This window comes from Oncorhynchus masou, chromosome 9, assembly GCF_036934945.1.
Source record: "Oncorhynchus masou masou isolate Uvic2021 chromosome 9, UVic_Omas_1.1, whole genome shotgun sequence".
Classification (NCBI taxonomy): Eukaryota; Metazoa; Chordata; class Actinopteri; order Salmoniformes; family Salmonidae; genus Oncorhynchus; species Oncorhynchus masou.
Window position 1 is genome coordinate 22681567 of NC_088220.1, and position 25782 is coordinate 22707348.

The 25782-nt window shown below is 43.6% G+C and overlaps 1 pseudogene; it reads left to right on the plus strand.

Moving 5' to 3' along the window:
- Positions 1-1139: 1139 nt before the first annotated feature.
- LOC135544973 (F-box only protein 38-like) lies at positions 1140-22850 on the plus strand (annotated as a pseudogene).
- The last annotated feature ends 2932 nt before the right edge of the window (positions 22851-25782 follow it).

Genomic DNA, 25782 nt, shown 5'->3' on the forward strand with positions numbered 1-25782 from the left:
AGGGTAGCTGTGAATATTTCTTCACTTTTTTTAAATGTATTTTCTATTTTCTTTATTTTGACAGTCATGCTGAGACCAAGGTCTCTGTTTCATAGGATCCCTGTAATTACAAAATATACATATCAATACATTAGTGTTGCACGGTATACTGAAACTTCAGTACTTTTTTATACCAGATCATGAAAAACGTTGGGAAACTTTCAGTACTTGTCAAATGTGTGTCACAGATCAAGTCTATCAGAGCAGCCGATGTAACCCTTATAGCATGAGCACACCGTGCCTGCTCCACTTAGCCTGCACTGGGAGTCTGGGCAGCATCATATTAGCTCCCCACTCATACTGCATAGAAGTTAACACACTTGAATAATGCAACATGGTATATAGAAATGTTCAAACTGTTATTTACTGTTTGCTATGTCTATACAGGCTAGAACACGTTACATTGGAAAAAGATTCCGGTATCCTCCAGCTTTGGACGCTATCTTTCCTTGCTAGTTTACAGCTGAAGCAAACATAATTTCACTACCCAAATACTTAGTTTGTGATAATATGCAAACCATAATACAAAATATGCTGATTTCTAAGGCGATTGCCACCAATGACCTCATGACTGGTTAGAAACAGCAAAAAATAAAATAAGCTACTTTTATGAAAATGATGTTGATCAGTACAATAAAATAAGTCCCAAATGGAAGGGAAACATATTGACATCTGAAATCAGCCTAAACAAGCTCAAACTCAATGCATGCACACACTCCTATTGAATATGCATTCACCTGTCATGTGAATAGGCCTAGGCTACATCTTGATTTACCCAGTTTATCAAAAGATTTACCATTAAATTATTACCGTTATGTAGTTAGATTGGTAAAAAAAACTCATTAATTGTTTAATTAATTAATGCATACATTGCTGTTTCTGAAAAATGTTGACGTAATTTTTTTTATAATGAAATGATATTGAACTTGGCAGTAGCTGAGTTTATCTGCCTGGATCAAGTGCCATTCTGTGACTTTGAAGATTATTCCACAAGTAATTTAAAAAACCATATTTACCTAACTCAGTGGAGATAGAAGGGATCTCCAGAGTTAGCCGTCCCTGAGACCGGGTCTGGATTCTTCTACGTCTATAGGCTAACAATGAAGTAAGGTATGGCGGAAGTTTGTGTAAGAGGGCTTTATAAACAAAAGTAGTGCAATGCATTGATCTATGAAACTTCAGAGAGTGCCAGCCGGTTTTCTGAAACAGAATGCAGTGATGTGTACTGAACCTGTCGCCTGTAATTAAGCGTAGTGTGATGATAAACTGTGTCAAATGGCTTCAATACAGTGGCAGCTGCATTCGTATAGATGATATCCCCATAGTCTATAACCGGTAAGAATATTGACTGAATAATTTTTCTTCTTCTGTTTAATGAAATGCATCGGTGGAGGCTGCTGAGGGAGGACAGCTCATAGTAATGGCTGGAACAGAGTGAATGGAATGGCATCAAACCTTATGTTTGTTACTATTCCACTTCAGTCATTACCACGAGCCCATCCTCCCCAATTAAAGTGCCACCAACCCCCTGTGGAAGGCATGCCCTATTCCCCTAAAGGAATCCCATTTTAATGATTGACTTAACTAACTCATCAATATGCTTTCTGAAAGTTACCCAGACGTTTTTACGCGGGCACATGATCAATGTAGGCACCATCCATAAATCATCAGAAACTGTTGAACTAAGCTTAAAAAGCTTTTTGGAAAATAACATATACTTAGATTTACCTGCGTTAGGGACCAATTTCAGTTCAAGGGCTTTCCTCGTCCATGCAGGTATCTACCTATGCAGGACGTCATGTGTATGAAGTGCCTGTCTCGGAAGCTCCGAGAGGCGGTAACACAGTACCTGCGGGGGGGTGAAGGTGGTGGACCTGTGTGCCAGCTGCTGGTGGGAGTACATTCCCTCAGGTAGGCAGAGAGGTACATGGTATGCTTTGAGTGAAGCTACAGGGGATTGATTATGATATTGATCCTATGCAGAATAGTTGATCTTTTTTTGAATGGTCAATTTTTTTGGGGCTGTCAAACACAAATTAAAGATTAAAGCACTTAAGATTGCAGGTAATATGTACATATTCTGTGATAGGGAACCTATACAGACTCCACTCTTTAGTTATCCCTCTGTAACTGTTCTGGCCTGGTGCAATGAAGCAGGATTCACGGACCCCAGTTTCCTCATGCTGCTGAAGAAGATGCCAGACCTGGAGCAGCTGTATGGGCTGCACCCCCGCTACCTGGAGCGCCACAGGGTCCGGGAATAACATGCTTTCAGCATCCGAGGAGTACTGGAGGCTCTTCAGGCCTGGCCCAATCTGCTGGTGCGTCTGGGGCTCATGTGTACTGCATTACTTTTGACAAGGGCCCATAGGGCTCTGGTTGAAAGTAGTGCACTATATATAGGGAATAGGGTGCCATTTGGGACCCGGCCTGTGACTTATGTTCAAATCAGAAAACAACATTCATGTTGAGGTGATAGGTTTGGATAAAGATCTTTTATAGTGATGTGATACATTTTGAGCTATACCAGCTCTATGATACTGTATGCCTAGTAGAGATGTTGTGTACGCTAAGATGTCTTTCTGTCTGTGTACACTAAGATGTCTTCGTCTGTCTGCAGGGAGTGGAGACGTCTCATCTGGAGCTGGTGGAGGTGATCTGGCACTACATGCCTCAGGTCCACAACCTGGGGAAGTTCCGCAGCGGGGCGTTCCCCATTCCCCCCGAAAACAAGCTCACCATCCCCATCGCAGCCAAAATACAAACCCTGCCTCTCGTCGGTGAGTGCATCAGGGACTATAGCTACCTGTCTGTTTACGCCATAATACCCTAGCCTGGTAACAGAGCTGTGTGGGCTTTAGCTAACTCCTTTGTTGTGCTCAATGGACAACTGTATTTACCAGGCTTAAGACACTCACCACAGTGTACTAAGTTATTGTACACATCTTATGTCCCAGGGGTGAATGTGCCAGAGATCCCTTTGTGTTCATGCTGAGACACCTCTACCTAAAGTGGGTTCGCCTGACCAAGCCCCAGCCCTTCAAAGACTTCCTGTGTTGTGCCTACGGACCTTTGTGATGAGGAGCTGCGCGGGCCCCACCAACTCCCTGAGTACGTTCCCCTGGTGACAGGCCTGGCCTCTGCCCACAACCTGGAGCAGCTGGAGTTTGTCAGAGTACCCTTCCTGGGGAGGCTCATCCAGCACATGGTGGACAGCTGGAAGTCAGGTAAGCTGAGGGACCATCTTAATGATATTCAATTCAGTACAGTTTGTGTGTTTCAATCACTCTCTGCATTTACTCCTACCTATTGTGCCCCAAAGGGATTTCAAATATATTGTATTTGGTGCCTGTAAGCATGCACTTGAAGTTGACCTGGGCTACCTCATTATTACTGCTGCACGCAGGTAACAACTTACTGTTTAAGATCATTCAATAGATAAACATGATGAATGGGGAGATTTAGCGAGTGCTTTGGGTTATCCTCAAGATTGCGTGAGGTTCAAATCCAGCCTTCCCTAGCCAAAGATGGGGTGTTCTCTGCACTGTGGATGGGTCTACTGGTGTTTGAGACTTTGCACCTTGGATATGTTGATGAGTTCCTATTGCAGTGTGAGTCAGTCAAGGTCTAAGATGTTATACTGTATAGTTACTTGTGCTGAGCAATTAGTGCTTAATGAGGTCAGTTTCAATTTGATAAAAAATATCTATCACGATTTAGGTTTCTATAATTAAAAAAACAACAACATTAAATGCATTATGTGGGTTGAATGCTTTAACAACACAGAATAAAACAATAAATTAAAGTCCTGTGATGGTAGTGACTGCCCAAGACTGCTTATCACCAATAAACCAACAGTTACTCACATTACTTCACTTTAAAGAGGCAATCAGCAATAAATTAAAGTCCTGTGATGGTAGTGACTTTCAAGACTTTTTTGACTTATAAATGAATATTACTCACATTATTCTTTAAAGAGGCAATCAGCAGTTGCATCATTTATTTTGACTTATAAATGAATATTAACATTGATTCTTGAAGCACATCATTTATAAAATATAAGCTTGTTTTACTCATCAGAACCCAATACTCCAATGTTTGTAAACAAAGTAAATATAAACAAACACTACAGTATATAGCCTCAAAACAGGGTTAAAACTATAATTTTGATATCATGGATGGCCAGACCTTGCATCCATAGCTCTGACTGAGAGGTTACAATTCTCCATCCTTCAGCTGTTTACCAAAACAAAAATATGTAAGGAGTGCGATGCTCCAAAATAGTGTCACCTTAAACAGTTGGCAATGATTATGCTATTACATATGATGTATTGATTGATGTGTTCTCCTGGTCAGGTAAAATGAGTCACTCTGAGCTAGTGAAGTATGGCCTGGCTTATGTAATTGAGAACCCAGGGGTCATCACAGACATTGGGATGAAGGCTGTCAACGAGGTGTTCTCCTCCATCTATTTTTTTTAAATGGAATATCTACATAGGTGTACAGAGGCCCATTATCAGGAACCATCACTCTGTGATCCAATGGCACTTCGTGTTAGCTATTCCAAGTGTATCATTTTGAAAGGCTAATTGATCATTAGAAAACACTTTTGCAATTGTTAGCACAGCTGAAAACTGTTGTTCTGATTTTTCGAAACTGGCCTTCTTTAGACTAGTTGAGTACCTGGAGCATCAGCATTTGTGGGTTCTATTACAGGCTCAAAATGGCCAGAAACAAAGACTTTCTTCTGAAACATGTCAGTCTATTCTTGTTCTGAGAAATGAAGGCTATTTCATGTGCGAAATTGCCAAGAAACTGAAGATTTCATACAACGCTGTATACTACTCCCTTCACAGAACAGTGCAAACTGGCTCTAACAAGAATAGAAAGAGGAGTGTGAGGCCCCGGTGCACAACTGAGCAAGAGGACAAGTACATTAGTGTCTAGTTTGAGTCCTCAACTGGCAGCTTCATTAAATACTACCCGCAAAACACAAGTCTCAACGTCAACAGTGAAGAGGCGACTCCAGGATGCTGTCCTTCTTGGCAGAGTTCTTCTGTCCGGTGTCTGTTCTTTTGCCCATCTTAATCTTTTTTTTATTGGTGAGTCTGAAATATGGCTTTTTCTTTGCAACTCTGCCTATAAGGCCAGCATCCCGGAGTCACCTTTTCATTGTTGATGTTGAGAATGGTATTATGCGGCTGCAATAGTCATTTACAACATTAACGATGTCTACACTCTATTTCTGATCCCAAACAGTAGGGTACATTACATGACCAAAAGTATGTGGACACCTGCTCGTCAAACATCTCATTCCAAAATCATGAGCATTAATAAGGAGTTGGTCGCCCTCATTTATTTTATACTGACCTCCACTCTTCTGGGAAGGCTTTCCACTAGATGTTGGAACATATCTGCTGGGACTTGCTTCTATTCAGCCACAAGCATTGGTGAGGTTGGGCACTGATGTTGGGTGATTAGGCCTGGCTCGCAGTCAGCGTTCCAATTCAACCCAAAGGTATTCAATGGGATTTAGGGCAGAGCTCTGTGCAGGCCAGTCAAGTTCTTCCACACCGATCTCGACAAACCATTTTTGTATGGACCTCGCTTTGTGCACGGGAGCATTGTCATGCTGAAACAGGAAAGGGCCTTCCCAAACTTTTCCCCCAAAGTTAGAAGCACAGAATCATCTGGAATGTAATTGTATGCTGTAGTGTTAAGATTTCCCGTCACTGGAACTGAGGGGCCTAGCCTGAACCATGAAAAACAGCCCCTGACCATTATTTCTCCTCCACCAAAACTTTATAGTTGGCACTATGCATTCGGGCAGGTAGTGTTCTCCTGGCATCCGCTGAACCCAGATTCGTCCGTCAGACTGCCAGATGGTGACGCGTGAGTCATCACTCCAGAGAACGTGTTTCCACAGCTCCAGAGTCCAATGGCGATGAGCTTTACACCACTCCAGCCGATGCCTGGCATTGCGCATGGGGATATTAGGCTTGTGTGTGGCTGCTCGACCATGGAAACATACTTCATGAAGCTGCTGACTAACAAACAGTTCATTTGCTGACCTTGCTTCCGGAGGTAGTTTGGAACTCAATAGTGATTGTTGAAACCGAGAAGACGTATTTTGCACGCTAGGTTCTTCATCATTCATCGGACCCGTTCTGTGATCTTGTGTGATCTACCAGTTTGTGGCTGAGCCGTTGTTGCCCCTAGATGTTTCCTCTTCACAATAACAGCACTTAGAGTTGACAGGGGAAATTTTACCAGCTGACTTGTTGAAAAGGTGGCATCCTATGACGGTGCCACGTTGAAAGTAGAGGTCGACCGATTATGATTTTTCAACACCGATACCGATTATTGGAGGACCAAAAAAAGCCGATACTGATTTATTTATTTTTTAATTATAATTACAACAATACTGAATTAACACTTTTATTTTTAACTTAATATAATACATAAATAAAATCTATTTAACTCAAATAAATAATGAAACATGTTCAATTTGGTTTAAATAATGCAGAAACATAGTGTTGGAGAAGAAAGTAAAAGTGCAATATGTGCCATGTAAAAAAGATAACGTTTTACGTTCCTTTATCAGAACTTGAGAACATATGAAAGCTGGTGGTTCCTTTTAACATAAGTCTTCAATTTTCCCAGTTAAGAAGTTTTAGGTTATAGTTATTATAGGACTATTTCTCTCGATGCCATTTGTATGTCATATACCTTTGACTATTGGATGTTCTTATAGGCACTATAGTATTGCCAGCCTAATCTCGGGAGCTTGAAGTCATAAACAGTGCTGTGCTTGAAACATTACGAAAAGCTGCTGGCAAACGGAGGAAAGTGCGGTTTGAATGAATGCTACGAGCCTGCTGCTGCCTACAACCGCTCAGTCAGACTGCTCTATCAAATATTAAATCGTAGACTTTATTATAATAAACACACAGAAATACGAGCCTTGGGTCATTAATATTGTCAAATCCGGAAACTATCATTTTGAAAACAAAATGTTTATTATTTCAGTGAAATACGGAACCGTTCCGTATTTTATCGAACGGGTGGCAACCCTAAGTCTAAATATTGCTGTTACATTGTACAACCTTCAATGTTATGTCATAATTATGTAAAATTCTGGCAAATTGAATTACGGTCTTTGTTAGGAAGAAATGGTTTTCACACAGTTTACAACGAGCCAAGCGGCCCAAACTGCTGAATATACCCTGACTCTGCTTGCACTGAACGCAAGAAGTGACACAATTTCTCTAGTTAATATTGCCTGCTAACATGAATTTATTTTAACTAAATATGCAGGTTTAAATAAATGTACTTGTGTATTGATTTTAAGAAAAACATTGATGTTTATGGTTAGGTACATTGGTGCAATGATTGTGCTTTTTTTGTGAATGTGCTTTTGTTAAATCATCACCTGTTTGGCAAAGTTGAAGGCTGTGATTCAATGATAAATTAACAGGCACCGCATTGATTATATGCACCGCAGAACAAGCTAGTTAAACCATTAATATCATCAACCATGTGTAGTTAACTAGTGATTATGTTAAGATACATTTAATGCTAGCTAGCAACTTCCCTTGGCTCCTTGCTGCACTCGCGTAACAGGTGGTCAACCTGCCACGCAGTCTCCTTGTGGATTGCAATGTAATCGGCCATAATCGGCATCCAAAAATGCCGATTACCGATTTATGAAAACTTGAAATCGGCCCTAATTAATCGGCCATGCCGGTTTTAATCATTCGACCTCTAGTTGAAAGTCACTGAGCTCTTCAGTAAGACTATTTCACTGACAATGGTTGTCTATGGAAATTGCATGGCTGTGTGCTAAATTTATACACCTGTCAGCAACGTGTGTGCCTGAAATAGCGAAATCCACTAATTTGAAAGGGTTTCCACATACTTTTGGATATATAGTGTATAACAATGTCATTTAGCAGATGCTTTTATCCAAAGCAACTTAGTCATGCATGCATACATTTCAGGTATGGGTGGCTCCCAGGAATCAAACCCGCAATCCTGGCATTGCAAGTGACATGCTCTACCAACTGGGCCATACAGGACCAGTATACAGTGGGGCAAAAAAGTATTTAGTCAGCCACCAATTGTGCAAGTTATCCCACTTAAAAAGATGAGAGAGGCCTGTAATTTTTATCATAGGTACACTTCAACTATGACAGACAAAAAAAAAAAAAAAAAACAGAAAATCACATTGTAGGATTTTTAATGAATGTATTTGCAAATTATGGTGGAAAATAAGTATTTGGTCAATAACAAAAGTTTATCTCAATACTTTGTTATATACCCTTTGTTGGCAATGACAGAGGTCAAATGTTTTCTGTAAGTCTTCACAAGGTTTTCACACACTGTTGCTGGTATTTTGGCCCATTCCTCGATGCAGATCTCCTCTAGAGCAGTGATGTTTTGGGGCTGTTGCAGGGCAACATGGACTTTCAACTCCCTACAAATATTTTCTATGGGGTTGAGACTGGCTAGGCCACTCCAGGACCTTGAAATGCTTCTTACGAAGCCGCTTCTTACGAAGCTACTCCTTCGTTGCCCGGGCGGTGTGTTTGGGATCATTGTCATGCTGAAAGACCCAGCCACGTTTCATCTTCAATGCCCTTGCTGATGGAAGGAGGTTTTCACTCAAAATCTCACAATACATGGCCCCATTCATTCTTTCCTTTACACGGATCAGTCGTCCTGGTCCCTTTGCAGAAAAACAGCCCCAAAGCATGATGTTTCCACCCTCATGCTTCACAGTAGGTATGGTGTTCTTTGGATGCAACTCAGCATTCTTTGTCCTCCAAACACGACGAGTTGAGTTTTTACCAATATATTTTGGTTTCATCAGACCATATGACATTCTCCCAATCTTCTTCTGGGTCATCCAAATGCTCTCTAGCAAACTTCAGACGGGCCTGGGCATGTACTGGCTTAGGCAGGGGGACATGTCTGGCACTGCAGGATTTGAGTCCCTGGCGGCGTAGTGTGTTACTGATGGTAGGCTTTGTTACTTTGGTCCCAGCTCACTGCAGGTCATTCTCTAGGTCCCCCCGTGTGGTTCTGGGATTTTTGCTCACAGTTCTTGTGATCATTTTGACCCCACGGGGTGAGATCTTGCGTGGAGCCCCAGATCGAGGGAGATTATCAGTGGTCTTGTATGTCTTCCATTTCCTAATAATTGCTCCCACAGTTGATTTCTTCAAACCAAGCTGCTTACCTATTGCAGATTCAGTCTTCCCAGCCTGGTGCTTGTCTACAATTTTGTTTCTGGTGTCCTTTGACAGCTCTTTGGTCTTGGCCATAGTGGAGTTTGGAGTGTGACTGTTTGAGGTTGTGGACAGGTGTCTTTTATACTGATAACAAGTTCAAACAGGTGCCATTAATACAGGTAACGAGTGGAGGACAGAGGAGCCTCTTAAAGAAGAAGTTACAGGTCTGTGAGAGCCAGATATATTGCTTGTTTGTAGGTGACCAAATACTTATTTCCACCATAATTTGCAAATAAATTCATAAAAAATCCTACAATGTAATTTTCGGGAATTTCTCATTTTGTCTGTCAGAGTTGAAGTGTACCTATGATGAAAATCTCAGGCCTCTCATCTTTTTAAGTGGGAGAACTTGCGCAATTGGTGGCTGACTAAATGCTTTTTTGCCCCACTGTATGTGATATTAACCACCTTGGAAGACTGAATATGAAGTGCTTAATACAGGCTGGTCTATATAGTTCACACCTTCTAGGTCATAATGTTCCCTGTTCTGAGCCGTTGTCTCTGAGTGACCTCTGTTTCTCCCTCAGGGCTGTGCCCATGTGGGTCTGAGTGCTGGCACTGGGATAGGTGTCTCCTCAGCTCTGGTCAGCAACCAGAACTCGCACAACAACAACGCACCCAACATCCCACCGCACAACAATGACAACGAGGAGGGTGGTGCTGCCATGCCTCAGCCACAAAACAGGGCCGAGGGTACGCTGCTGCTCACAATGTTACTTTTCTACATGACATTACAAACTGGGTGGTTTGAGCCCTGAATGCTTATTGGCTGAAAGCCATGGTATATCATACCGCATACCACGTGTATGATAAAACATTTATTTTTACTGCTCTAATTACGTTGGTAACCAGTTTATAATGGCAATAAGTCACCTCGGGGGTTTGTAGTATATGGCCGATATACAACGTCTAAGGTCTGTATCCAGGCACTCTGCGTTGCGCATAAGAACGAACCTTAGCTGTGGTATATTGGTCATATACCACACCCCCTTAGACCCTATTGCTTAATTATAACATTCCTACAACATTGCTACTATTGCTACAAACTCATGGCCTTAATACTACTGGTCCTCTGCTGCAGAGCTTCCTGAGGTGAATGGGATGGTGCTGGAAGAGAACATTGAGGCTGAGGTGGTGGGCCAGGCCTGGCCTGCTGAGGAGGAAGAACCTCTTGGTCCCGGTCCCAGTCAGCTTGCTGAGGAGGAAGAACCGCCTGGTCCCAGTCAGCCTGCCAACCCTCAGCCTAACAAGGAACAAGCAGGTCTGGACAGAACTAAATCCATAACAGAAAAGGGAGGTTTCTCATTGTTATTTCTATCTCTATCCTCTCACTATTCTCTCTCGCTCCTCTGACTTATTTTCTCCTCTGTCACTCCCCCCTGTAGGTCCCAGTGGTGTTCAGTTTGTGGTGAAGAAGCCTCCAGTGGTGATGTCTGATTTGGACAGTGAGGATGAAGAGGGCCCTGCCAGACACCGGCCTCCTGGCTGGCCCCAGCAACACACCACTTATCCTCCTGAACCACCACAGCCCACTAGCAAGACTGCCACTGCTGAGGAGACAGCCACACACAGTGAGTACAGCTGTTGCGTAGACAGTATTACCGGCAAACCGCATTAAAATCCTATGTGATGGTAATCTCCTCTTATGCACTCTGGACATGTGTTGATAGTAGGCCTACCTACTCGCTAACGACCGTCATGTCACTAATGGCCTGGTACGCTATGCTCTATTTGCCCTCTAACCACTAAGGCATCAATGCAATTGAAAATCACATCAAACACTTATCAGAACTCTGTCATGCTTTTAAAACTCACCATTAGGCTACATTTTTCAACCTCACTGTGATGATCAATTTGAAGAAAGAAGTTCAACAGTAGGTTGAAACTGAGAGGGAAAACATGGTTGTTGTGGATGTTGTTTTAAAGACAAACAAGGAAATGGACAGGGCTTTTCTGAGATGATAATGATTCATTCAAAGCATTTAAGATACTGCATGTAAAACACTCATACGCATACTAAAGCTCTTACATATGCGTAGGCCTATATGCACTGGCCAGTTTATTAGGTATACCCAACTAGTACCGGGTCTGATCCCCCTTTGCCGCCGTAATAGCCTGAATTCTTCAGGGCATGGATTCTACAAGGTGTCAGAAACATTAGTTGCTGAATTGGTATCAAGAGACCTAACGTGTGCAAGGAACACATTCCCTACACCGGTACACCACGTCCACCAGCCTGTACCAGGCAGGATGGGTCCATGGACTTGTGCTGCTTTCACAAAATCCTGACTGGCATCAGTTAATGACTCAACAGGAACAGGGATTCGTCAGACCAGGTGATGTTTTTTACTCAATTGTTCAGTGTTGATGATCGCGTGCCCACTGGAGCCTCTTCTTCTTGTTTTTAGCCGATAGGAGGGTGGTCGTCTGCTGCAATAGCCCATCTGTGACAAGGACCGACGAGTTGTAGCTTTCCGAGATGCTGTTCTGCATACCACTGTTGTACTGGGCCTTTATTTGTCTGTGTGTTAACTGCCTGTTAGCTTGCATGATTTTAGCCATTGTCCTTTGACCTCTCATCAACGAGCAGTTTTCGCCCACAGGACTGCCACTGACTGGATGTTTTTTGTTTCACACCATTCTCTGGAAACCCTAGACACTGTCATATGTGAGAAGCCCAGGAGGACGGCCGTTTCTGAGGTACTGGCATCAACGATAACGCTACGCTCCAAGTCGCTTAGGTCATTAGTTTTGCCCGTTATAACATTTAATCGAATAGTGACTGAATGCCTCGATGCCTATCTGCTTTATATAGCAATCCATGGCCACGTGACTCACTGTCTGTAGGAGCAAACCAATTTAAGGAATGGGGTGGTGTATGTAATAGACTGTCTGGTGAATGTACTGTATATGAGCCTGAATGAAATAATGATTGTGCCATTATACAATACATGGCCTAATGGCCTACCGCATATTACTCACGGCAGAAAAACATACAAAAAATATACCAATTTAAGATGTCTTTGGTACATAATTGGTGTAGCCTATACTCCAAAAATAAACAAGTTCTAGTAATTGCCTTTGTGTGGACTATATGATTATGCATACTGGATGGACTGGTTACCTAATGCTACGCATCAAACGTTCTTATCCATGAGTGTGGGAGAGAACATATAGGCAGGCTGAGGCAATGCTGTTGGTTCATTGATTGTGTAGGGTGTATTACAGTGTTAGCCTACAATTCTACAGTGCCTTTGGAATGTATTCAGACCCCTTTACTTTTTCCACATTGTTACGTTACAGCCTTTTGTACACTTCCCCAGATCTGTGCCTCGACACAATCCTGTCTCTGAGCTCTACGGACAATTCCTTCCACCTCATGGCTTGGTTTTTGCGCCGATGTACACTATCAACTGTGGGACCTTTTTATATAGACAGGTGTGTGCCTTTCATAATTATGTCCAATCAATTGAATTTACCACAGGTGGACTCCAATCAAGTTGTAGAAACATCTCCAGGATGATCAATGGAAACAGGATTCACCTGAGCTCAATTTTAAGTCTCATAGCAAAGGGTCTGAATACTTATGTAAATAAGGTATTTCTGGTTTTTATTTTTTATTTTAACACGTTAGCAAACATTTCTAATAACCTGTCTTCACATTATCATTGTGCGGTATTGCGTCTAGATTGCTGAGGATAATTATTGTTTTTTTAATCAATTTTAGAATAAGGCTGTAACGTGTGTGTGTGCAATTTATTTTTTACTTTTTTAAAGTCAAGGGGTCTGAATACTTTCCGAAGGCACTGTATATTATAGTGAATTTAATTTGGAATAGCCTAGTAATAGGGCATTTTGTTTTCATAATAGGCTGACACATTACCTTTTCGATACAGAGTATCTCACCACCATGTTTTTCCATCTCTCCTCTTTCCCTCATTCCTTTCTCTAGTGCGCAAAAATGGGGGCTGTCAACTGTTTAATATGTTTCGTTGTGAAAACATGTTACTATTGATGTTCCCGAACAGATTTCACTTGGTTTCCCAAATGAAGCTTTGGGTAGCTGCAGGTCAGGGTTGAAGAGCCCATGGCAGACAGAGATTAGGTGGAATATCACCTGTCGCGCAGCAAGAGGCAGCATGCTCCTCAGTGGTTGATGCATGACGTGAAATAACTGTTCTTACAAGCACAGACATTTCTTTATATGCAATCCTGTGTGAAAGCAGAGTTGTGATGGTTGAGGATCCCAGCTGCTACTATATGTATTTCTCAGGGGCTCACCTTTACAACAGCATGATTTAAACTGTGGGAAAGCAGAGTTGTGATGGTTGAGGATCCCAGCTGCTACTATATGTATTTCTCAGGGGCTCACCTTTACAACAGCATGATTTAAACTGTGGGAAAGCAGAGTTGTGATGGTTGAGGATCCCAGCTGCTACTATATGTATTTCTCAGGGGCTCACCTTTACAACAGCATGATTTAAACTGTGGGAAAGCAGAGTTGTGATGGTTGAGGATCCCAGCTGCTACTATATGTATTTCTCAGGGGCTCACCTTTACAACAGCATGATTTAAACTGTGGGAAAGCAGAGTTGTGATGGTTGAGGATCCCAGCTGCTACTATATGTATTTCTCAGGGGCTCACCTTTACAACAGCATGATTTAAACTGTGGGAAAGCAGAGTTGTGATGGTTGAGGATCCCAGCTGCTACTATATGTATTTCTCAGGGGCTCACCTTTACAACAGCATGATTTAAACTGTGGGAAAGCAGAGTTGTGATGGTTGAGGATCCCAGCTGCTACTATATGTATTTCTCAGGGGCTCACCTTTACAACAGCATGATTTAAACTGTGGGAAAGCAGAGTTGTGATGGTTGAGGATCCCAGCTGCTACTATATGTATTTCTCAGGGGCTCACAGCATGATTTACAACAGCATGCTCACCTTTACAACAGCATGACTTTAAACTGTGGGAAAGCAGAGTTGTGATGGTTGAGGATCCCAGCTGCTACTATATGTATTTCTCAGGGGCTCACCTTTACAACAGCATGATTTAAACTGTGGGAAAGCGGTCTCAGTGCATACGGATGAGGTCTTTTTTTCCCCCCTGACCCTGTTCCTACCCATTTAATAATTGTCCATTTCTACATCGAATCAAATTTTCCACATAAGACAAGATTTAAATTGAGAATAGTCTGATTGGTGACAATATATGATCACTTGATGAGAGAACAGGGTGTGCAGCCCGAGGCAAGGAACAGGGCACAAGCTTTTTTTGCTACCTTTTTCAAATAGTCAATAGGATAGTGACAGCATGCAGCCCATGTATATTAGTTTTCTTAGGCATTCTAAGGTTTGTGTAATGCACAACTCAATTTGCCAAATAAATCTAGTGTATTAGACTTTTACGCTCGACATAGCCACTTCATATCCTTTTCTAGTTTATTCATGTATAATATATTCTTCTATGTATAATCAGGGCTTGATAAGGAACACAATTAGTGGGCCATTCTCTCATAAGGTTAAGTCCCAAATGGCACCGTACTTTTGAAAAGTATTGTACTATATAGAGAATATGGTGCCATTTAAGAGGCATTTGGGCCCTGGTCAAAAGTAGTGTTCTATATAGGGAGTAGGGTGCCATTTGGGATGAACATTAACCCTCTGCTGTGTCCCTCTAGCCACGCGCTGCAGAGTGCTGAAGTATCTGAGGGTGGAAAGTGCTCCCATAGTGAACCGTTTTGACTACATACAGTGTAAGAAGCTGGACATGGAGCAGGTCCTGGATCAGATCCTCCACATGCCCCCTGAGATGAACCGTATCATCTACATGCGCCCCATGCAGCAGGTCAGGACCACTGCCTGGAACTCCTTCTGAAACCTTGGATTGTAACCTAGGTCATTATGTATATAATCTCAATTCAGTCTCTGCACAATAAATATGATTTGCAGAGGAAATGTGACCAGGTTTTCTCCATAAAGCACATTATCCCCTTTGTGCATGATATGGTTTGTAAACCTAGTCTTACTCTGACCATCTCCTTGTCCCCTGTTCTAGATTGACTTTCTGGCCCTGGAGAGGAAACTGTTCCATGGGCCGTACCCCTACCACATCGCCATCATACATGAGTTCAGCAACCCCCCCAACGTCAGGAACAAGGTCAGATTACGCAGCTGGATGGACACCATCGCCAACATCAGCCAGTGAGTAACACATACTGCTATCTAGTAATGTTACTTTCACCTGAAAGATCCTCTGTTAAATAGACAGTACATGACCAAAAGTCAGTACATGACCAAAAGTATGTGGACACCTGCTCGTCGAACATCTCGTTCTAAAAGCTTGGTCATTAATATGGAGTTGGTCCCCCCCTTTGCTTCTATAACAGCCTCCACTCTTCTGGGAAGGCTTTCCACTAGATGTTGGAACATTGCTGCAGGGACTTTCATACAGCCACGAGCCTTAGTGAGGTCGGGCAGTTAAGCCTGGGTCGCAGTTCGCATTCCAATTCATCCCAAAGGTGTTCGATGGGATTGAGGTCAGGGTTCTGTGCAGGCCAGTCAAGTTCTTGCACACCGATCTCGACAAATAATTTCTGTATGGACCTGGCTTTGTGATCGGGGGGCATTGTCATGCTGAAACAGGAAGGGCCTTCCCAAACTGTTGCCCCCAAGTTAGAAGCACAGAATCGTCTAGACTGTCATGGTATGCTGTAGTGTTAAGATTTCCCTTCACTGGAATTACGGAGCCGAACCATGAAAAAACAGTCCTAGACAATTATTCTTCCTCCACCAAACTGTAGAGTTAGCACTATACATTTCCACATCACAATAACAACCCTTACAGTTGACCAAGGCAGACATTTTGACAAACTGACTTGTTTGGAAAGGTGGCATCCTATGACGGTGCCACGTTGAAACTCAGTGGGCTCTTCAGTAAGGCCACTCTACTGCCGATGTTTGTCTACGACTGTGTGCTCAATGTTACATCTCTCAGCAACCGCTGTGGCTGAAATGGCCCGATCCCTAATTTGTTTTATTCTAACACTTTTCCCACCAGCAAAATAAAGTTCTGAACCTGTTAGTCAGTTTACATGGCTCCTCTCTGTTCCTTTTTAAACCTCTTATTTATTATTTTACATTTAGCTCAACATTAAAATACTTCAATAGGTAGAGCAGCTTGCTCTGGAGCGGGCAATCTATGTACATGTAGGGTGCAGCATGCGACTGAAATATTGCGGGTGAGGAGAGCGCTGGGCATGAAGCGCTGGCCATCTTGTTATGACATGCATTGCCTGAATTAGACCAACGGAGGAGCGGCTTTATGGAGGAACTTTGTATTTGAACTTCAGAGAGTTGTTAACTAGCGTTGGACCAGAGCTAGCTCTTGACCATGACTCTCCGTTCCATTACATTACACAAAGTGCTGCAAAGTTTTAGAGAGCTAGACCAGAGCTAGCTAACAAACTAGCTAGCTAACACGCTTGTGTGTGCAAAGCGGCACCAGAATTAAAGTAAAACCTGTTTTTGTGTCATTTAATAAATCCAATGAGACATGTCATAACTGGAGTATACTTAACTAGCATTGAGAAAGTGAATCAACCTGTTTTCTAATAAAAAATCTATCTCCCTAATTTGTGAATCACGCCTGTAGTGGCTGCTGCCCTATAGACATGGAATCACTGGCCACTTTTAATAATGGAACACTAGTCACTTTAATAATGTGTACTCATCTGTATATATATATATATATATATATATATATATATATATGTATATATATATGTATTATATTCTACTGTATTTTAGTCAATACCACTCTGACATTACTTGTCCTAATATTTATATATTTCTTAATTCCATCATTTGAATTTTAGATTTGTGTGTAATGTTGTATAGTGTTAGATACTACTGTACTGCTGGAGCTAGGAACACAAACATTTTGCTACACCTGCAGTAACATCTGCTAAATAAGTGCATGTGACCAGTAGGATTTGTAACGTCACTAGCTACAGTAGACTATGCAGGCCTTAGGGGAGGGGCAGGTAGCCTACACACACAAACTAGCAAAGATTTTCAGCTGGCAGGCAGGCAGACACAGGAATCATTTTTTGTGTTTGAATTTTTGTGGGACTGGAAAGAAATGCCCAGAACATTAAATAATGTTATTAACTGGTTCCCATGCTTTTAAAAGAATGGATCTGTTCCGGAACTGTATAGATCACTTTAGTTCTTGCATCTGGTTATTTTCCTCCGTTCCCTGAATGGGTTCCAACCCCTGAAATTTGGTGTGTTGCTGCCCTTCTGTTTCCTACAGTAGATTGCTTTCTTTATCATGGCCCTGGTGTCATTATCACTACAGCCAGCAGGTGGTGGTGTTGAGTCCCTTCTGACCTCAATCAGCCATATTGTACTGTACTGTTGACATGGTGGTCAAGAACCAGTTCCTTCCTTCCTCTATCTAAAAACCTGACATAAACAACCACTTTCATTTAATCAACAGGGAGCTCATTAAGTATGAGTTCTTCCCCGAAGCCATGCGGACAGAATCAAATCAAATCAAATGTATTTATATAGCCCTTTGTACATTAGCTGATATCTCAAAGTGCTGCACAGAAACCCAGCCTAAAACCCCAAACAGCAAGCAATGCAGGTGTAGAAGCACGGTGGCTAGGAAAAACTCCCTAGAAAGGCCAAAACCTAGGAAGAAACCTAGAGAGGAACCAGGCTATGTGGGGTGGCCAGTCCTCTTCTGGCTGTGCCAGGTGGAGATTATAACAGAACATGGCCAAGATGTTCAAATGTTCATAAATGACCAGCATGGTTGAATAATAATAAGGCAGAACAGTTGAAACTGGAGCAGCAGCACGGCCAGTTGGACTGGAGACAGCAAGGAGTCATCATGTCAGGTAGTCCTGGGGCATGGTCCTAGGGCTCAGGTCCTCAGAGAGAAAGAAAGAGAGAAGGAGAAAATTAGAGAACGCACACTTAGATTCACACAGGACACCGAATAGGACAGGAGAAGTACTCCAGATATAACAAACTGACCCTAGCCCCCCGACACATAAACAACTGCAGCATAAATACTGGAGGCTGAGACAGGAGGGGTCAGGAGACACTGTGGCCCCATCCGAGGACACACCCGGACAGGGCCAAACAGGAAGGATATAACCCCACCCACTTTGCCAAAGCACAGCCCCTACACCACTAGAGGGATATCTTCAACCACCAACTTACCATCCTGAGACCAGGCTGAGTATAGCCCACAAAAATCTCTGCAATGGCACAACCCAAGGGGGGGCGCCAACCCAGACAGGATGACCACATCAGTGAATCAACCCACTCAGGTGACGCACCCCTTCCAGGGACGGCATGAGAGAGCCCCAGTAAGCCAGTGACTCAGCCCCTGTAATAGGGTTAGAGGCAGAGAATCCCAGTGGAAAGAGGAGAACCGGCCAGGCAGAGACAGCAAGGGCGGTTCGTTGCTCCAGAGCCTTTCCGTTTACCTTCCCACTCCTGGGCCAGAATACGCTCAATCATATGACCCACTGAAGAGATGAGTCTTCAGTAAAGACTTAAAGGTTGAGACCGGGTTTGCGTCTCTGACATGGGTAGGCAGACCGTTCCATAAAAATGGAGCTCTATAGGAGAAAGCCCTGCCTCCAGCTGTTTGCTTAGAAATTCTAGGGGACAATTAGGAGGCCTGCGTCTTGTGACGTACGTGTAGGTATGTACGGCAGGACCAAATCAGAGAGATAGGTAGGCGCAAGCCCATGTAATGCTTTGTAGGTTAGCAGTAAAACCTTGAAATCAGCCCTTGCTTTGACAGGAAGCCAGTGCAGAGAGGCTAGCACTGGAGTAATATGATCAACTTTTTTTGGTTCTAGTCAGGATTCTAGCAGCCGTATTTAGCACTAACTGAAGTTTATTTAGTGCTTTATCCGGGTAGCTGGAAAGTAGGGCATTGCAGTAGTCTAACCTAGAAGTGACAAAAGCATGGATTAATTGTTCTGCATCATTTTTGGACAGAAAGTTTCTGATTTTTGCAATGTTACGTAGATGGAAAAAAGCTGTACTTGAAATGGTCTTGATATGTTCTTCAAAAGAGAGATCAGGGTCCAGAGTAACGCCGAGGTCCTTCAGTTTTATTTGAGACGACTGTACAACCATTAAGATTAATTGTCAGATTCAACAGAAGATCTCTTTGTTTCTTGGGACCTAGAACAAGCATCTCTGTTTTGTCCGAGTTTAAAAGTAGAAAGTTTGCAGCCATCCACTTCCTTGTGTCTGAAACACATGCTTCAAGCAAGGGCAATTTTGGGGATTCACCATGTTTCATTGAAATGTACAGCTGTGTGTCATCCGCATAGCAGTGAAAGTTAACATTATGTTTTTGAATAACATCCCCAAGAGGTAAAATATATAGTGAAAACAATAGTGGTCCTAAAACGGAACCTTGAGGAACACCGAAATTTACAGTTGATTTGTCAGAGGACAAACCATTCACAGAGACAAACTTATATCTTTCCGACAGATAAGATCTAAACCAGGCCAGAACTTGTCCATGTAGACCAATTTGGGTTTCCAATCTCTCCAAAAGAATGTGGTGATCGATGGTATCAAAAGCAGCACTAAGGTCTAGGAGCACAAGGACAGATGCAGAGCCTCGGTCCGATGCCATTAAAATATAATTTACCACCTTCACAAGTGCCGTCTCAGTGCTATGATGTGGTCTAAAACCAGACTGAAGCATTTCGTATACATTGTTTGTCTTCAGGAAGGCAGTGAGTTGCTGCGCAACAACCTTTTCTAAAATTTTTGAGAGGAATGGAAGATTCGATATAGGCCGATAGTTTTTTATATTTTCTGGGTCAAGGTTGGTCTTTTTCAAGAGGCTTTATTACTGCCACTTTTAGGGAGTTTGGTACACATCCGGTGGATAGAGCCATTTATTATGTTCAACATTGGAGGGCCAAGCACAGGAAGCAGCTCTTTCAGTAGTTTAGTTGGAATAGAGTCCAGTATGCAGCTTGAAGGTTTAGAGGCCATGATTATTTTCATCATTGTGTCAAGAGATATAGTACTAAAACTCTTGAGCGTCTCCCTTGATCCTAGGTCCTGGCAGAGTTGTGCAGACTCAGGACAACTGAGATTTGAAGGAATACGCAGATTTAAAGAGGAGTCCGTAATTTGCTTTCTAATAATCATAATCTTTTCCTCAAAGAAGTTCATGAATTTATCATCCTCTCTTGGGGAATGCTGCTTTTTAGTTAGCTTTGCGACAGTATCAAAAATGAATTTTGGATTGTTCTTATTTTCCTCAATTAAGTTAGAAAAATAGGATGATCGAGCAGCAGTAAGGGCTCTTCGGAACTGCACGGTACTGTCTTTCCAAGCTAGTCGGAAGACTTCCAGTTGGTGTGGCGCCATTTCCGTTCCAATTTTCTGGAAGCTTGCTTCAGAGCTCGGGTATTTTCTGTGTACCAGGGAGCTAGTTTCTTATGAGAAATGTTTTTAGGGGTGCAACTGCATCTAGGGTATTGTGTACGGTTAAATTGAGTTCCTCAGTTAGGTGGTTAACTGATTTTTGTCCTCTAGCCTCCTTGGGTAGACAGAGGGAATCTTTGTGGTGTTTGTGAATTTATAGCACGACTTTTGATGTCCCTTGGTTGGGGTCTGAGCAGATTATTTGTTGCAATTGCATACGTAATAAAATGGTGGTCCGATAGTCCAGGGTTATGAGGAAAAACATTAAGATCCACAACATTTATTCCATGGGACAAAACTAGGTCCAGAGTATGACTGTGACAGTGAGTGGGTCCAGAGACATGTTGGACAAAACCCACTGGCTCCGAAAGCCTTTTGGAGTGGGTCTGTGGACTTTTCCATGTGAATATTAAAGTCACCAAAGATTAGAATATTATCTGCTATGACTACAAGGTCCGATAGGAATTCAGGGAACTCAGTGAGGAACGCTGTATATGGCCCAGGAGGCCTGTAAACAGTAGCTATAAAAGGTGATTGAGTAGGCTGCATTGATTTCATGACTAGAAGCTCAAAAGACAAACTTCTTTTCTTTTTTTTCTTTTTTTTTGTAAATTGAAATTTGCCATCGTAAATGTTAGCAACACCTCCGCCTTTGCGGGATGCACGGGGGATATGGTCACTAGTTTAGTCAGGATGTGAGGCCTCATTTAACACAGTAAATTCATCAGGCTTAAGCCATGTTTCAGTCAGGCCAATCACATCAAGCTTATGATCAGTGATTAGTTCATTGACTATAATTGCCTTTGAAGTAAGGGATCTAACATTAAGTAACCGTATTTTGAGATGTGAGGTATCATGATCTCTTTCAATAATGACAGGAATGGAGGTGGTCTTTATCCTAGTGAGATTACTAAGGCGAACACCGCCATCCAGAAGAGGATGTGAAGAAGTATCCCAACTACCCCTGGGGCCGAGACATCGATACCTTGGAGGGTGAGATGGAGGAAGTCATGTTCAGCACTCTGAGACTGAGATTTGGTCTTTTCACAGCGGAGCTATGTCCTCCCGTAGGGTCACTATGCTACGTCCTCCCGTAGGGTCACTATGCTACGTCCTCCCCTGGGGTCACTATGCTACGTCCTCCCGTAGGGTCACTATGCTACGTCCTCCCCTAGGGTCACTATGCTACATCCTCCCCTAGGGTCACTATGCTACGTTCTCCCGTGGTGTCACTATGCTACGTCCTCCCGTGGGGTCACTATGCTACGTCCTCCCGTAGGGTCACTATGCTACGTCCTCCCCTAGGGTCACTATGCTACGTCCTCCCCTGGGGTCACTATGCTACGTCCTCCCCTGGGGTCACTATGCTACGTCCTCCTGTAGGGTCACTATGCTACGTCCTGCCCTGGGTTCACTATGCTACGTCCTCCCCTGGGTTCACTATGCTACGTCCTCCCCTGGGGTCACTATGCTACGTCCTCCCCTGGGGTCACTATGCTACGTCCTCAGCCACTCTCTTTGTCCCGCAGCCACTCTCTTTGTCCCGCAGCCACTCTCTTTGTCCCACAGCCACTCTCTTTGTCCCGCAGCCACTCTCTTTGTCCCGCAGCCACTCTCTTTGTCCCGCAGCCACTCTCTTTGTCCCTCAGCCACTCTCTTTGTCCCGCAGCCACTCTCTTTGGCAAACAGGTTCTCTATTTATAGATAATTTACAGTTCTGTTATGAGTAGTACAGGTGGCCTTTGTGTCTTGAGCCCTTTATGTAGTTAGAATAACTCTGAACTTCCTCTAAAATGGTAGCACCATTTGAGTCTGTGATTGTCAACCCTCTTCTCCTGTGTCTCTCCTGCAGCTACCATCTACGCCCCGCGGAGGAAGGGTCAGCTCTCAGCAGACATCTGCATGGAGACCATTGGCGAGGAGATCTCTGAGCGGCGCCAGACGCGACACGGCGTCTTCCAGCACGTGGTCGTGGTCTTCATCCACTACTGTGACGTACACTGTAAACCTGTGGACAATGACCACATCTAGTGCTTTCTGTCCTGGGAGAGCGACGGCGGGAGGGGCTCTGTAGTGCAGACAGTGTGTTTGTTCTCTTCTTAGCCATGGTTTAGGGATTGTTTCTCTCAGTGGGGGAATAACAGCTGCTTGAACTTCGAGGAGTTAAGAGCTCTGCTCTGTTGCTACCATTCATACTCATAGATACGCTATGTTGACCTCTTCTTTCCATGCACTGCCTCTCAGTAAAGGTGATGTTGGAATTGTGTGGGGGCCGGTGTATGTGTGAAAGCACCCAGGGTAGGGTGTATGCCTATGTTATTGTATGAATTGGATATCTGCATCGAGAGAAAACAGCGTGCATTAGCTTGGTGGAGAATTGAAAGCGCAGGGCTTTGTATTCTGTTCTCACTGGGATGTTATGAAATCCCTTTTTTGTGTTTCGGGGGGAGTTTTCCACTGCCATGGAAGAATATCAGTGTTTGAGAGTTTGGTGTTCTCACCTCCTACCTCTGGTGCTGACAGGAAACCAGCTTCAGAGAAGCACCCTCAAGCTAAACGCTGCAAGTGCCCTTAGATTTGTTTGTAAAGAACATTTTTAGCTTTTGTTTAGTTTTTTCAAATTCGTTTTTTTTTTCTTATTTCTGCTTTGTTTTAATTAGTATCTTCACCTCTTTTCCTGAGGTCTGTCATTTGGGGGGGGGGTCGGTTGGTTTGGTGTGTATTATGAGTTATAGTCTATATTGCTCAGTTCTATTTACCTCATGACTTGGTAAAACGAGAGATGACCGCGGAAGAATCCAAAGAAATGTGTTACCAAATAATTTCCACAAATTATCCTGAAGAAGAAAAGGGGGGAACAATTAATTGAGTCTTTCATGCATACAAGCATTTCAGAATTCTCCCTGCCTCTAATTGAACCCTCATTTCAAGAGACTAAGAAGGGCGCTGGCTGCTTTGATTAAGGGGCATGGCTAGTTAGGGTCCTAAAAGCATCTCATTCATCTCTAGATGACTGCAGGCATGCGGACTGTGTCCAAGCAAGAGCACCTTCAACACATTTCCTCCACATTGTTTTTATGTGGAATAATAATACTTCTCTTTGGGAAGCACAACTAAGTTTTGTTCAAGCCAGCCTAGGTGACTCCCTCCACCCTCCTCTTCCTAAGCCAAGCCAGCCTGGGTGACTCCCTCCACCCTCCTCTTCCAAAGCCAAGCCAGCCTAGGTGACTCCCTCCACCCTCCTCTTCCAAAGCCAAGCCAGCCTGGGTGACTCCCTCCACCCTCCTCTTCCAAAGCCAAGCCAGCCTGGGTGACTCCCTCCACCCTCCTCTTCCAAAGCCAAGCCAGCCTGGGTGACTCCCTTCACCCTCCTCTTCCAAAGCCAAGCCAGCCTGGGTGACTCCCTCCACCCTCCTCTTCCAAAGCCAAGCCAGCCTGGGTGACTCCCTTCACCCTCCTCTTCCAAAGCCAAGCCAGCCTGGATGACTCCCTCCACCCTCCTCTTCCAAAGCCTGGCTGACTCCCTCCACCCTCCTCTTCCAAAGCCAAGCCAGTCTGGGTGACTCCCCCACCCTCCTCTTCCAAAGCCAAGCCAGCCTGGGTGACTTCCTCCACCCTCCTCTTCCAAAGCCAAGCCAGCCTGGGTGACTCCCTCCACCCTCTTCTTCCAAAGCCAAGCCAGCCTGGGTGACTCCCTCCACCCTCCTCTTCCAAAGCCAAGCCAGCCTGGGTGACTCCCTTCACCCTCCTCTTCCAAAGCCAAGCCAGCCTGGGTGACTCCCTCCACCCTCCTCTTCCAAAGCCAAGCCAGCCTGGGTGACTCCCTCCACCCTCCTCTTCCAAAGCCAAGCCAGCCTGGGTGACTCCTCCACCCTCCTCCTCCAAAGCCAAGCCAGCCTGGGTGACTCCCTCCACCCTCCTCTTCCAAAGCCAAGCCAGCCTGGGTGACTCCCTCCACCCTCCTCTTCCAAAGCCAAGCCAGCCTGGGTGACTCCCTCCACCCTCCTCTTCCAAAGCCAAGCCAGCCTGGGTGACTCCCTCCACCTTCCTCTTCCAAAGCCAAGATAATAATGCTTGTGGATTTAATCTAAATACGCTAATCACTGCAGAAAAAAGCCTGTACAGATGCGCTGTATTTAATAGATCTTAGATTTGTTTTATATGTTTATATAAAAACAACTATTTCACATAATAAAAAGGGAGACCTGAATCAAGTGGCGCACCACTGTGTCATGAGTTGTCTATTAGTGATTTAAATGTGAATCCTCTTTTTATTGAAACTGACCAGTTCACAGTGAGCTCTATTGAGTCTTTATACTGAAAATGTGTGTCCCAAATGTCACCCTATTCCCTATATAGTGCTCTACTTTTTAATAGAGCCCTATGGACCCTGGTCAAGAGTAGTGCACTGTATATGCTCTAGAAAGCACCTGTGCATTATTCTAATCAAAATCCATCAGTTTAAGCTAGAGATATCTGATTGTCAGCCTTCCTCATCTTCGGCTGTTTAGAGACCAGAAGACATCCCGAAAATCACTCTTCTCACACATATCTTCAACATCTCACACATATCTTCAACGTTTGGCCTATAAACTAATATCACCACTCTATGGAAAGGTGAGACTCAAACACGATGGTGTTCTCTTTCGTTTTTGTAGTGGGTCGCCAAACGAGCTTTGGGAACTCCTTCACGTGATTGTAAATATCTTCGATATTAAGCCACACCCTTACTGTACCCATGTGACCTGTCACTAAAAATGGCTGTGTGGCATGACATACTGTCTATTACCTCACTCACGTTTGTTTCACATTACGAGTTTGCTATTAATCACCTTCAGATTACTTTTATACAATTCTTCAACGAGAACTTTATTGCTTTTTGTCGGGCATGTCCATCCTTGTGTTAGCTCGCTAGTTCTTTGCAATCTGATGATGATGATGCTATGCACCACAGCTACCCGCG